Source organism: Protopterus annectens, chromosome 4.part0, assembly GCF_019279795.1.
Source record: "Protopterus annectens isolate FY-2018-M chromosome 4.part0, PAN1.0, whole genome shotgun sequence".
NCBI classification, from domain to species: Eukaryota; Metazoa; Chordata; order Ceratodontiformes; family Protopteridae; genus Protopterus; species Protopterus annectens.
The window spans coordinates 1,227,256,708-1,227,269,537 of NC_056733.1; positions in this window are offsets into that span (position 1 = coordinate 1,227,256,708).

Sequence of the window (12,830 nt, forward strand, 5' to 3'; positions counted from 1 at the left end):
GTTTGAATATGTGATAACCCATCCATTTCTAGTTACATATCGGTAACATGTGGTATCCTGTCCACCAATTGGTGTTCCAAAGTAGTTAATTAGATGCACATTAGCTGTGCAGCTGCCCCATTAGCCGATACCATGGCAACAGTGGTGTATAACTGAGTACTCCTCTTGGGTGTTGTCCGTTTGCCTTACTTTCGAGGAAGACGGCCTGGATATGTTGTTTGTGATATATTTCAACAGCTATATGGAGACACACAGAGATATATTAGCTTCATGACTCCAGTGGATTGTGTGTAATGGCTAGATGATTTTGTTCTACATTGAGTACAGCTGTTATATTTCAGAACATTGCTACTTATGCAGGGTTTGTTTGTACCTGATACTTCTGTAGATTTTTAAGTCTGGCAAGGATGTTTGGGCAGCTCAAGGCTGTATGGCTATGCATGAACTGTTATGTGGTTTACAGTGTGCTCACCAGACATCCTTGATTTGGTGTACATGTGTATCATACTGTGCTGTTACTCAGTAATTGGTAACACATCCCAGTGTACACACAACCCTCTGAAATGGAATTAGTGCAAACAAACCTTGTAACATCAACAGCTATTCCATTGTATAATAGCAACTATTTCACATAGGGCCATGTTAGTGTGTCTCTGACAAGGTATGTTAAGGCTTCTGCAGATGTCATACAGTGAGTGAATGATTTGTGATGTTATTACAGTTTGTATTGTAATATGTTTGGGTGTTGGGGTGATGTTGGTGGGTGTGCATAGCAGATGCAGGTGTGTAGGAACTGCTTTTATACATAATTGATATGTGCATGAGGGTTCCTTCCCTATTTGAACACCTATCCTTTTGTGGACTAATAAAATGGTAATTGCAGGCTGATTCATTAAGGCACTGTTATGTGGTTCCTGTATAGCATGCAGGTGATATTAGTCCTTGAATCCCTTCAGTTATACATCTGAATGTAATAAAGTGTTGCTACATGAAAGCTGTGCATATCTGTCATAGGTATTTCTAGTCATCGTAGTTGTGCTGGTGACTGACCCTCTTTGGCTAGGGTTGCCACCTTTTAATATGGCCATAGTGGGATATTGCCTGGACACACATCAGAATTTACAGGCCGACACAAACCCATGGTCAGTACAAGGGACAGAACTTTCCTTTCTTGCCTAAATATAAGCTTATTCTTGTAGCAGTTTAGTTGCTTATCCTGTTTCTTGGAACATGTAGGTATTTTAGATACAGAAAGAACTATTGTATGCAACTATTACAGTACATATGGGACATAATTATGTCCTACAATCCCAGGACATTTGCCACATTTAATATATTTGGTCAGGACACAACCACCCACAGAGGGACTGTCCCTCGCAAAGTGGGACAGATGGTAACACTATCATTGGCTCATGTCCATAGCACATATTTGTAATAGTGTATAGCATATACTCTCCATATCCTTTGTTCATAAAGGCTGGTAGTAGCGGAATGTGTGATTGCTATGGTCCATGTTATACACATATATGAACACTTCAACCACTGTATACGAGATACCTATGGAATCCTGAAACCACAGAGTTCTGACGCACACAGTACCGGGCCCAGACTCCCATACCCCACATTAGCGACAGTAACTCGCGAAAGTAACACGAACATGGAACACACACACACGCACACACAGACGCACTGGCACCCACCACATCCAAACAAGCCATCCTACACTACGTATGAGCAGGTGGCCAAGCCCCCCTACACCCCCCATGTAGGTATTTGCACCTCCCACACCCCCTACTTTAATATTCTATCTCCTAGATCGTGCAAACAGACACACAAAGCTAACCCACATAAACACATTACAGTCCCCCAAGAACACACACCACACCCAGAACACACACTTACACACACTACATCCCTAAGAAACACACTTACAAACAGTAACCTACCTGAACCGCAACATCAGAAGCACTGACTAACTGTCCCTTAACATAGTGATTTTACACCTCGCGCATCTGGTGTTTCAGTACTGTGTTCTTTCGGACCTTAAGCCTCGGGATTACGTGCATCAGTATGTAAAGCATTCGGTATGTGGTAGGTATCCCATTTATATGTACCTCCATGGTTATGTAGATGTTGTTAACCTATCTATATATCTACATATATCGACATATCTCTCTCTCTCTATATATATATATATATATATATATATATATATATATATATGATGATGTATATATATATATATATATATATATATATATATATATATATATATACACACATATATATATATATATATATATATATATATATACATATATATTAATATATATATATATATATATATATATATATATAGGTTTACTATCAAAATGTCGATCTGTACTACGTCGAATAACGTATAATCGACAACAGAAGTTCGAAAACGGTAACATCGCTGTCAAAAAAACAATCTAGGAACGGTTTTAACATGGGTCGAGGTAGGTGTTCAGTGTTATTCCGAACTACAAACATCTCCCCTACCTCGACCCATGTTAAAACCCATTGTTAGATTGTTATTTTTGACACCGATGGTACCACTTTCGAACATCCATTTTCGAGTATACGTTATTCGACGTAGTACGGATCGACATTTTGATAGTAAACCATATATATATATATATATGTATATATATATATATATATATATATATATATATATATATATATACATATATAGAAAACATACACCTTTCATTGGGTACATGCCGGTTTGTCCTATTTCAACACATTCCTACCTTTTGTGTTTTATCCTGTCAGTATACACGGCTGCCATTGGTACATCTCAGGTAGCTTAGTGGTATGTTATTGTGATGATTGTGCATATGGTTGCGTGTTCTAATCCTGGCAGTGATATCTTACCTCTCAGAGCAGGCACTGGTAGTGCAAGGGTGATTAACGCACATTTCAGCGGTTGTGTTTTCCACATGTTTATTATTCTGTGGAGAACTACCTATATATGCAAGCTGTGTTTAAGTTATACTATGTAACATGTAAACATCTGTGAAGATTTCTTTCAGGGGTACTCCCCATTATTTGGAACTACATCCATGATTGCATTATACAAAACCCCTCACTAACACTCCAGGGAATCCTTGCAGAGTGGGTGGGGAACAGTGGCTACACTCCAGGGATCCCACAATTGGATCTGCTCCACAGAGGGACAGTTAATTATTCAATGGGGTGGCGACAGCAGACACGTTTTGACTATGCTTATGAGTGGCCTTGGCAGTTCGGCATGTACCTACCTATGTATCTATGAACCTCTACATACAGTATGGACACATGCTGATAGCTTAATTTACTGTACAGGTATTGATTTACCTTGTGCCAGTGGCGGTTGTGTGTACAGTAGTTGAGGGCTACCTATGTAGGATGCACACAGTAGACCACCTATACATGACAATTTACAGGTGGACATGTGTGTGTGCCATCCATGTTTGCTGTGTGTGTGCAGGTGGGGAAGGGTGTCAGTCCATGAGTACCTGCACTGTCAGTGTGTGTGCTATACATTCCCTCTTTGCCAAGGCATGAGCACACTGGGCATGCCTCCGTCTGCCTACTGGGGCTAGCACAGGGTGTTCATTGTCTGAGTCCCCCTGTGCCTGTGGGTCCCTTGGCAATGGTGGTGGGCTGTGAGGGTCTTCACCATTCTGTCCCTGCTGCAGCTGTTTCTGCAGGATCATATTGTGTAGCATGTCACATGCTATGAAGATGTGGGCAAACGTGCCTGGAGAGAACTGCAAGGTTCCACGAGATATGTCCAAGCAACAGAACTGTGATTTCAGCATCCCAAACATGCGCTCTATGATGATTCTGGTTTCTGTGTGTGCCTCATTATGGTGTTCTTGCATGGCTTTGTGAGCATTTTTGATGGGAGTCATCATCCACGGTTCCAGTACATAGCCAGCATCCTCCACCAGGTGGCCATATGGGATGAACCCCCTGGCAAATACCTGATACAGCTGTGAGGCATGCCAGATGTGGGAGTCGTGATAGCTTCCAGGGCTGCCAGCACACACATCCATGGTAATGCCCTGGGCATTGCACACAACCTGGCAGTTGATGGAAGGGAATCCCTTGTGGTTTATGTAGTGCCTACCCTGCTCACCGGGTGGTGACTTGATGTTTATGTGCATGCAGTCTATTGCACCCAGTACCTCTGAGTAGTCTGCCACATGGTGGAAGAGACCCATATTGCTGGCCAACTCCTGCATTCGGGGGAAGTACATGTGCTCATTGGCATATGGCAACATGGCATCCAGGAACTGGTGGAGTACCCTGGATGCTGATGCCTGTGAGATCCCCATGATATCCCCAGTTGGCCTTTGGAAGGTACCTGTGGCTAGTATTCCCAAGCTTACACATACCTTCGTGTCCACTGGGATGGGTTCCCCTCTGTTACTTCTGGCTCTAAGGCATGGCCGGCACAGCTCAACAAGTTTCTGTATGATGTCCCTGTCCACCCTGTAATGCTCTACTATCTCCAGATCATGTAGCCCCTAGTAGGTTACCCTGGGTCTGAACACTTTTCTCCTCCTCCGGTGCCTGAGATTTTTGTCAGCATCATCCTCCACACCACTGTCAGTCTCCAACACATGCTGGTGAATCAAAGCTATGGTGGCCCCTAACATGTACATATTAAAAGTTCCCTGTCTGTGTACACCAATGGTGCAGAGTGTCTGGGAATGCACAAGCGTGTGAGTGGCACTTTCACACCTTATACTATTGTGCAATGGATGATGCTGGCATAATTGGGTGTGTTTGTGCTATTCCATCTGCAGGGTATCTTAATTATTGGTTTTACAGCAGGTACTGCTATTGTGGGGCCTTTGGTGTTGACTTACGCTTGCCTGCCATGATTCATCTATTGCCCTTTACTTCAATATTCAACCCGATTCCCCTCCCATTGTCAGGCATGCATCCAGCTGCTGGCTTTCTTGTTTTGTACTTTTACAACCCAGGATTGTGTTGGGAAATGTGTTATGTAGCTGATCTACTGCAAGTTTGCTTTGTTCTGCTGTGACAGTTCTCTTTTGTTTGCTGTACGGCACCTCCTCTTTCTTGTTCTGCAGGTAGCTGCTAGCAGCCTTGTTAGCTGTTGTCTGTGGCCCACTGTGAGTTCCTAGGTGTTAATTACTCATTTCTACTCCAATTACCATGCTGCAGCATTTCCTTATTGTCTACCCATATCCTTCCTGTTTCAGCTGTGGTGCACGCCGCGCACAGCCGTTTACCAGGTTTTGTGCGTGTTTTCATCCACATTCACATGAACTTTCGGTTACCTTGTGTGCTATCAGCTAAGTAAAGCTATGGCTACTTCCACACCCCTATCCTGCGGCTTTGCTTAGCAATAGGCAACATGGATTAGCAATGATCCAATGTGCTTACACCTACGGTGGGGTGCCCCTCTCTTGATGTCATGTTTACCTCCAGGCCACTCCTCGTGTTGCACTGCTACACCGTGCAGTACATCCTTACGCCAGCGGGACATTTGCGATTTACTATTACTTGACTCATTTGCATGGCATTGACTGCTAATTCCTAGTTACCTCACGGAACACTGTCACAGACCCTTAGCAACCCTTGCACCATGGTTGTGGTGTAGCATGCGTGCCATTGACTATTATGGGGATATCATGAATTGTGTTACATTGCATCTAAATATATTTTCCTTGTGATCCCGTTTGTGCACAGATGCACTGCGGTTTTACTTTGTGTTAGTGTGGCCATGACATTAAATGTTATTTTTTATATGTTGTGCATTTTTTTTATGCCATTGGCTATATATTTAGCCATTGGCATATATGAACATTATAAGATGTAAGTTTGGTCCACTTTCATGGCTCCGATTTTATGTTTGACAAAATGTAAACTGTTTTTTTTTGGTTTACATTTTTACATGCTTATGCTACACCTGCACCACTTCATTAATTGCTGTATACCTTCGTTTGCATGCTACACTGCTGCGCATGGGGTAATTAGCATACATGCACCGGGAGCTGCGCAGCTCTGGCATATGCTGGTAGTGCACATGGAAACAGCTTGTACCTGAATCGCTCAGCGGCCATATTTGGTGCTAGATCGCCGACGCTATTCCGGCGCCTGGCGCATGCTTTATGAATCCTGGGGTGAGTGTCTGTAAGCAGGTTCTATCTAACATTAAGGAAGTTAGTATCACTATATGTCATCCAATAACAAGTAGTCTGAGTAGGGATCTTAATGTGAAATGTACGTCAGATGAACACTGAAAGGCTGTACACATGAACATACAGGACATGACTGAGCAGGGCTCAATGGAAAGATATTCATTCTCCATGCAGTTGTACTCTGATATAATGATGCAAAGTGTTCAGTGTTGTACAGAAATACATGTCAGTAAAATAAAGGAGTCCTGACTGAAAACATGAGTTCCTAGGTTTTTACCTAGAAGTCATGAATAAGTAGAAATGAACACTAACATATGATAATTATAAAATACTTACAGTGCACAAATTAAACTTGTTTGGCAGCATCTAGATATAAAACAGTGCTGTCATATATACAAGTACACTAATTTGGTTAGTGCCATTATTAAATTTAACTGCTGCCAAGCAGAACAACAGACCTATCAGTCATGACTGACAGCATAAATAGGAACAAAGTATTAAAATAATGGCAAAAGACCTGAGATGTACCTCCCTGGACTATATGAAAAGAGATGTGATGGAACTCTCGGATTTTGTGCCTAGGCAGGTATGACACTAGCCCTGAACAGTATTCTACCATCACCAAGAATGATACCACAGTATGAGCAGAAAATGATTGACTTCAACAAGTTTCTGGTGTCATTCTAAAGGGATCCAGTATCTGTCTGCCTGGGACGACATGATCGGCAGGCCTCAATGCTTTGCCAGAGATGGTCTGCATCTGTCACCCTTGGGATTCTGGGTACTGGCTAAGGCTCTTGCCACCCTTATAGTGCCTTTTTTAGGCAGTGTTCCAAAAAACAAAATTCCACCATAAGATTTACAAACAAATGCAATCTGAGGGGCATACTGCTCAATGCTGGAAGTCTAAATCTCCATATGCACTCGCTCGAAGCTCTCCTCAAAATAGAGAATGTCGACATCTGTGCTGTATCGGATACCTGGTTTAAAGAGGCTGAAAGCATCCCTGCGCTCCCAAGTTACAACTAATTCCATACCTTGTGGCCCCAGAATCTGTTTGGAAGCTCCAAAGGTGATGGTGTCTCCATATTTTTAAAGGATATGCACACCTCTAGACTGGTAGCTCAGCATAATGCATTCAAGATACTTCAGGTACAACTAACACTGTGTAAGATGGTGATACAAGTCATAGCCTGCTACAGAATCTCAAACATGTCCCTAGACTCACACACCAACTTACAAAGCACCCTGGAATCAATCAAGGTCCAACCCTATGCTCTCTTACTGGATGACTTCAACTACTCTTCCATCAACTGGGAAAACTATTCAAGTACCAATGTACATGCCCAATGCTTTCTGGAATTTATCAGTTCCAATGCCATGTACCAGCTCATTCTGACCCCCACTAGAGGAAGCAACATCTTTGACCTGGTTATCACCAACATGGGAGACCATTGCTCCACACCTATAGTCAGTTCCTCACTGGTTAAATCTGACCACAAACTGATCATCATGGAAATCTCCATCTCACCTACACCCCCTGCTAAGATAACCACCCTGAACAACTTCTCTAAAGCCGACTTTGGGCTCCTAAAAACAGAGGTGGCTAACTTCTCGGCACCCATGCCAATGGAAAATAGCTGCATGACTACTGAATCATACACCGATGCACTGTATGAGCATGTATACAAATGCATGGACCTTGCCATACCAAATAGAACTGAGACGCTCTCTTCCAAAAAAAGGAAGCCAATATGGTAGTTCCCAGCCACCAATAAACTCTACAACAGAAGGAAAAAAACTGTTGCAGAAAAAAATGAAGTCACAAGACTGGAAAACCTCCCTTATCAGTCTCAACAAAAAGCTGAGATCCCTTATCAAATCATCTAAAGTCAGCTATGAAGGAAGAATTGCGGCTGACACCAAAACCAACCACAATGCCTTCTATAGCTATATCAAAAACCTCAAAGGCAATACCCAGATTTGCTCTGAGTCATTGCACAATGGCACCTCCTATACTGAGCCAACAGATATAGCCAACATACTGGCCGGCAGATTCAGTGCCAACTTTACCCCCCCCCAAGGGCCCTATCACCTATACCAGATGAAAGCCTGATACCCACAATTTCTGTGGCACAGATAAAAGCTGCATTGTCAAAAGCCAAGAATACAGCATCCATGGGATCTGATAATATCCCTGGGTGTGTCCAACATGAGCTACAAAATGAACTGGCACCACATCTCTGTGCCCTGTTCAATCACAGCCTTACCTCAGGCTATGTCCCTAATGAATGGTGCACTGCTACAGTCATCCTGCTCCATAAAGGGGGAGCAACTATAGACCCTGGGAACTATCTCCCCATTAGCCTGACAAGTCTGGTATGCAAAGCTATGGAGAGCATCATCATGGACCTGCTTAACAAAGATATAGATAATCTCCAAACTCTTGACCCCACAGAGTTTGGCTTTATCAAGGGGAGATCCTGCTTGCTGAACCTGGTTGACTTCTTCGAGGCAGTCACCAAGGCTGTGGATGAGGGTAAGGCAGTGCATACAGCCTACCTCGACCTGGCCAAGGCCTTTGATACCATTCCCCACTCAGGTATCACTGATAAACTCATCAAACTAGGCATAAATCCTTACATCACTAGGTGGGGTGCAAACTGGCTCACAGACAGGACCCACAGAGTGAAAGTTGCGGATTCCAAGTCAGATTGTTGATCAGTCATGAGTGGAGTCCCACAGGGCTCATTCCTGGGGCCTAACCTGTTTGGCATCTACTTCTCAGATGTCCAGGCCAACACAGAAGGACTCTAGCTGACCACGTTCACTGATGACTGCAAGCTAGGAGTCATTATCAACTCCCCAAGTGATGCAGACATCCTACGAAAGGGCCTCTCTAAGACCAATGACTTGTGTCGGAACCATAGCCTGAAGCCTAATGCCAAAAAATGTGTTATCATCCCCTTTGTAAAAAACTCAGTTCCCACAAATTACCATGTTGATGGGAGCCCACTGAACACTGAAGGGGCCATAAGAGATCTGGGCACCTAGGTCAACAGCCACCTCACCTTCGACCACCACATTGCCACTGTGGTCAGAAAGTCCTTCTACATGGCACATCTTATAAGCAAAGGTTTCGCATCCTGGAAGAAAGAGGTCATCGTCCCTCTCTACTCATCCATCATTAGACCAGTCATCGAATATACTGCCCCATTTAGCATGCACCTGACCAGACACCTACAACAGCTGTAGAGGCAACAAAAGTACCTCACAAAAAGGATCCCAGGTCTTAAACACATGTCCTACATGGACAGACTCAAGAAACTTCAGCTGTTCTCAGTCTCTTATCATCTACTGGACTTACAAAGCCATGTCCAACCCAGCCCTACTTGAAATGCTACAACTAAATAAATCACAATCCCCACTATGCTACATGCTCGACATGCTCCAGAGATCACAACCTCATTACCACAATTAACAGAACATGCTGGAGGGACAGGTTCATCTCCCAAAGACTGCCCATACTCTGAAATAAGCTTCCCATTCATGTCAAGCAGAACATCTCCCTGGCCCTCTTCAAGAGGAATCTTGACGAGTGGATGGGTAACAGAAAGTTCATTACAGGGATCATTCCAATTGCACTACTGGATATGGGCACTGTAAATGAACATCTGGTGGCACAGTGCCTGGACAATTTTTTTGGGCTAAGCTTGTAAAGACTCCAGGGTCATTAGCCTAGTACACACCTATAAACCTATAAACCTATGAAGAGAGGTCATGTGCTGATATGTATGCAAATGGATGGGGTGAGTTTGCAACTTATTTCTTCCTTTCTATAATACAGAATTCCTAGTTGATATATACTTAACATATGTCACTAGATCCCTTGGCTTGATGTGTACAGCGATCGATATGGAAGTGATAAAAGGGAATGTTACCTACTGCAGTGCATAGCATCTCACAAAGACTGCTTTGCCACATTATGACTGTACCTATGAAAATGCTAGCTATTGTTACTATACACTATACAGAAATGCTTAATGTATTTTGAAGTAAATAACAGCTTGTGGATAACTGATCATGTATCATCTATTAAATGCATTTAAGTTCATAAGTAGCTGCTGGGCTTGCAGTCCAGGAGACCACTGAGGATCCTAGCCCAAAATTCCAAGTTGCCCTAAAGCACTGTCTAGTTAACTGTTGTGCTGAATGACACACAGTAGCAAATGAGGGTCGAGGGAATCAATCTCTTTACCACAGGAACTGCTCACAGCTTTAACATTTGGACCAACTAACAGAGAGAAAATTAATCCAGCTATGTAGTAGTGGGAATAGAACCTGCAGCCTTATGATCTTTCGGCATTAAAGGCGATTGTGTTACCTTTTGAGAAACTGAGCTAATTAAAAAAAATAATGGGTCTTATTAACTGATCGTGTATGCATTCTATTAGTGGTATGTGTAAACTATATAGCAATGGCAATATTGTTCATTGCTTTTTCTCTTGTATGCTGATCAAAGTCTATAACACATAAATAGTTTATTTATTCATTTTTATTTATTTAACATTTGTTAACTGGGAAAGTCTGACTTGGAACAAAGCCAATTTTCAGCAGAGGTCCAAGGAGAAAGGTCCAGACACATGTCTTAGGAAGATTACATAAGTCTTCCTGATACAGATCCACTCAGATGGATGAGGACTTGCTACAAGTACAGACCTCGATTGATAGCTGTATCTGGGTTTGGACATTGATATAGTCCTTTATCTTTTGCCCCTGTGTCTTCAAATATAGGGTCCAGACAGTAGCTGGCACTGGAGTGTTTGTCAATAGGTGAAGGAATAGTTTTTGCTCAAAATGTAAATGGAATACCTCCATAGTGAGAAAAGTTACAGTTCCTCACTTGAAACTTAGAAGAATACTCACAACCAATGCAAATGCATAACTTCCAGAATATTGTCATGGAAAATAATAAAGTAGATTCTGGACAAGAAACTCTTAAAAGTGGAAGAATGCACTCAAACTTAAAAAACAGGAAATTTGAAAATATTTTTACTGATTGCAAATCAGGGAAAGGACATAAAAGAGTTGTGATCCTCTTTAAGAATGACTTAATTATACATATAGAACAAATGTTATCAAGTAGAAGGGGTCAATTAATAAATTGGAAGGGAAAATTTAATATAAAAAAATGACAGGAAGCAAACACTTATGTCCCAGACAAAGATGCTCCCAGCTTCTTTATCTCATTGAGACTTGTATGCAGACAGACAGCATGTGTCAGTAATAACAGAATTAATAAGGACAGAACCTTTGGAAAGAAAGAATATTGTAGCGAGCAAGGAGAGTAGTGTTAAACAGGAGATGTGGATGAGTAAATGTAAGGTGAAATGGTCATAAGAAAGTGCTGCAACAATCTTCTATAGACATCCACCAGCAAAATACATCTTGTTACACTGAAGAAGACAAATTCTCAAACATATGAAGGATTGCTTATTATTAGATCAAGCACTCATCATCTCTACCATATATAACAGAATGGAGAGTGCATAATGTAGATGATGAAAGTAGGCATATTATAAACAAAAGAGTACAGACCAAGGATATTTTTAAACACTGTAAAAGAAGTTGTGGGGAAACATTTCCTAACAGTTATGGCAGTAGATATAATATGATGTAATGGACCAAAGGCTGCAGAAAGGGCAGAAATCTTAACAGTGGAAGGTAAGAAAGGAAAGAGAGAGAAGTATCTTACTAACAAAAAAGAAAGGTAGAGTTCTTATTTTCAAAAACAAAATACATTATGATTAAACATAATACACAAGTAATGATAAAAGAACAAGCTTAAAAACAGAAGTCAATCTCCTATTCATTCCTCAGGAAAAAGCAGGACACACTGGGGTTTAATGGAGAGAAAAACTCAGAAGTGTTGGCCATGTGGAATATTAGGCATAAGCACTTTCCATTCTATTTAGGTTTGGCAGTAGGCTACATACAGTTCTAACCATGATACACAGTGAAATACTAAAAGATATGATACATTTTTTTCTGTCAAAGGTAAACACTGAAGTTCAGTTAATTCACTAACTAGCACATTAGATGTGGTGAAAACCATGGTCCTCCCACCACTACAATATTATTAATCCCTTATGAATACACAAAAAAGACAGGGTATCCAAGATATACTGGATCATTTAACACAGGGATGTAGAAGAGGATGTATCTTAAAAATGAAGACATGTCTACTAATAATGTTTGGTGGGTGTGGCCTACCACATGTGCCAAAGTGTGGGCTAGCTTGTGACTCATAACTGAAAAATACATGTTTATATTACCTTGTCAAAATTTTACTGCATCTAAGCAATAAATGTTGAACACAACTGATCGATGCAGTAAAATATCGAACGAGTATAAAAAAACAAAAAAGAACAAAAAAAAAAACTAAAGGGCACCCCACATCCCCCGCTACTTACATATACGAACTCCGAGATGGCACTACATTGAGGTAAATGGAAATCTCCCCTACAGAGATTTCCGTTTACCTGGCCGATATTCTTCACTTTCGATATTGTCGTGCCGACAATATCAGATTTGATATTGTCAGCTTGTGACAATACAATATACTGACCCCAAAAAATACTG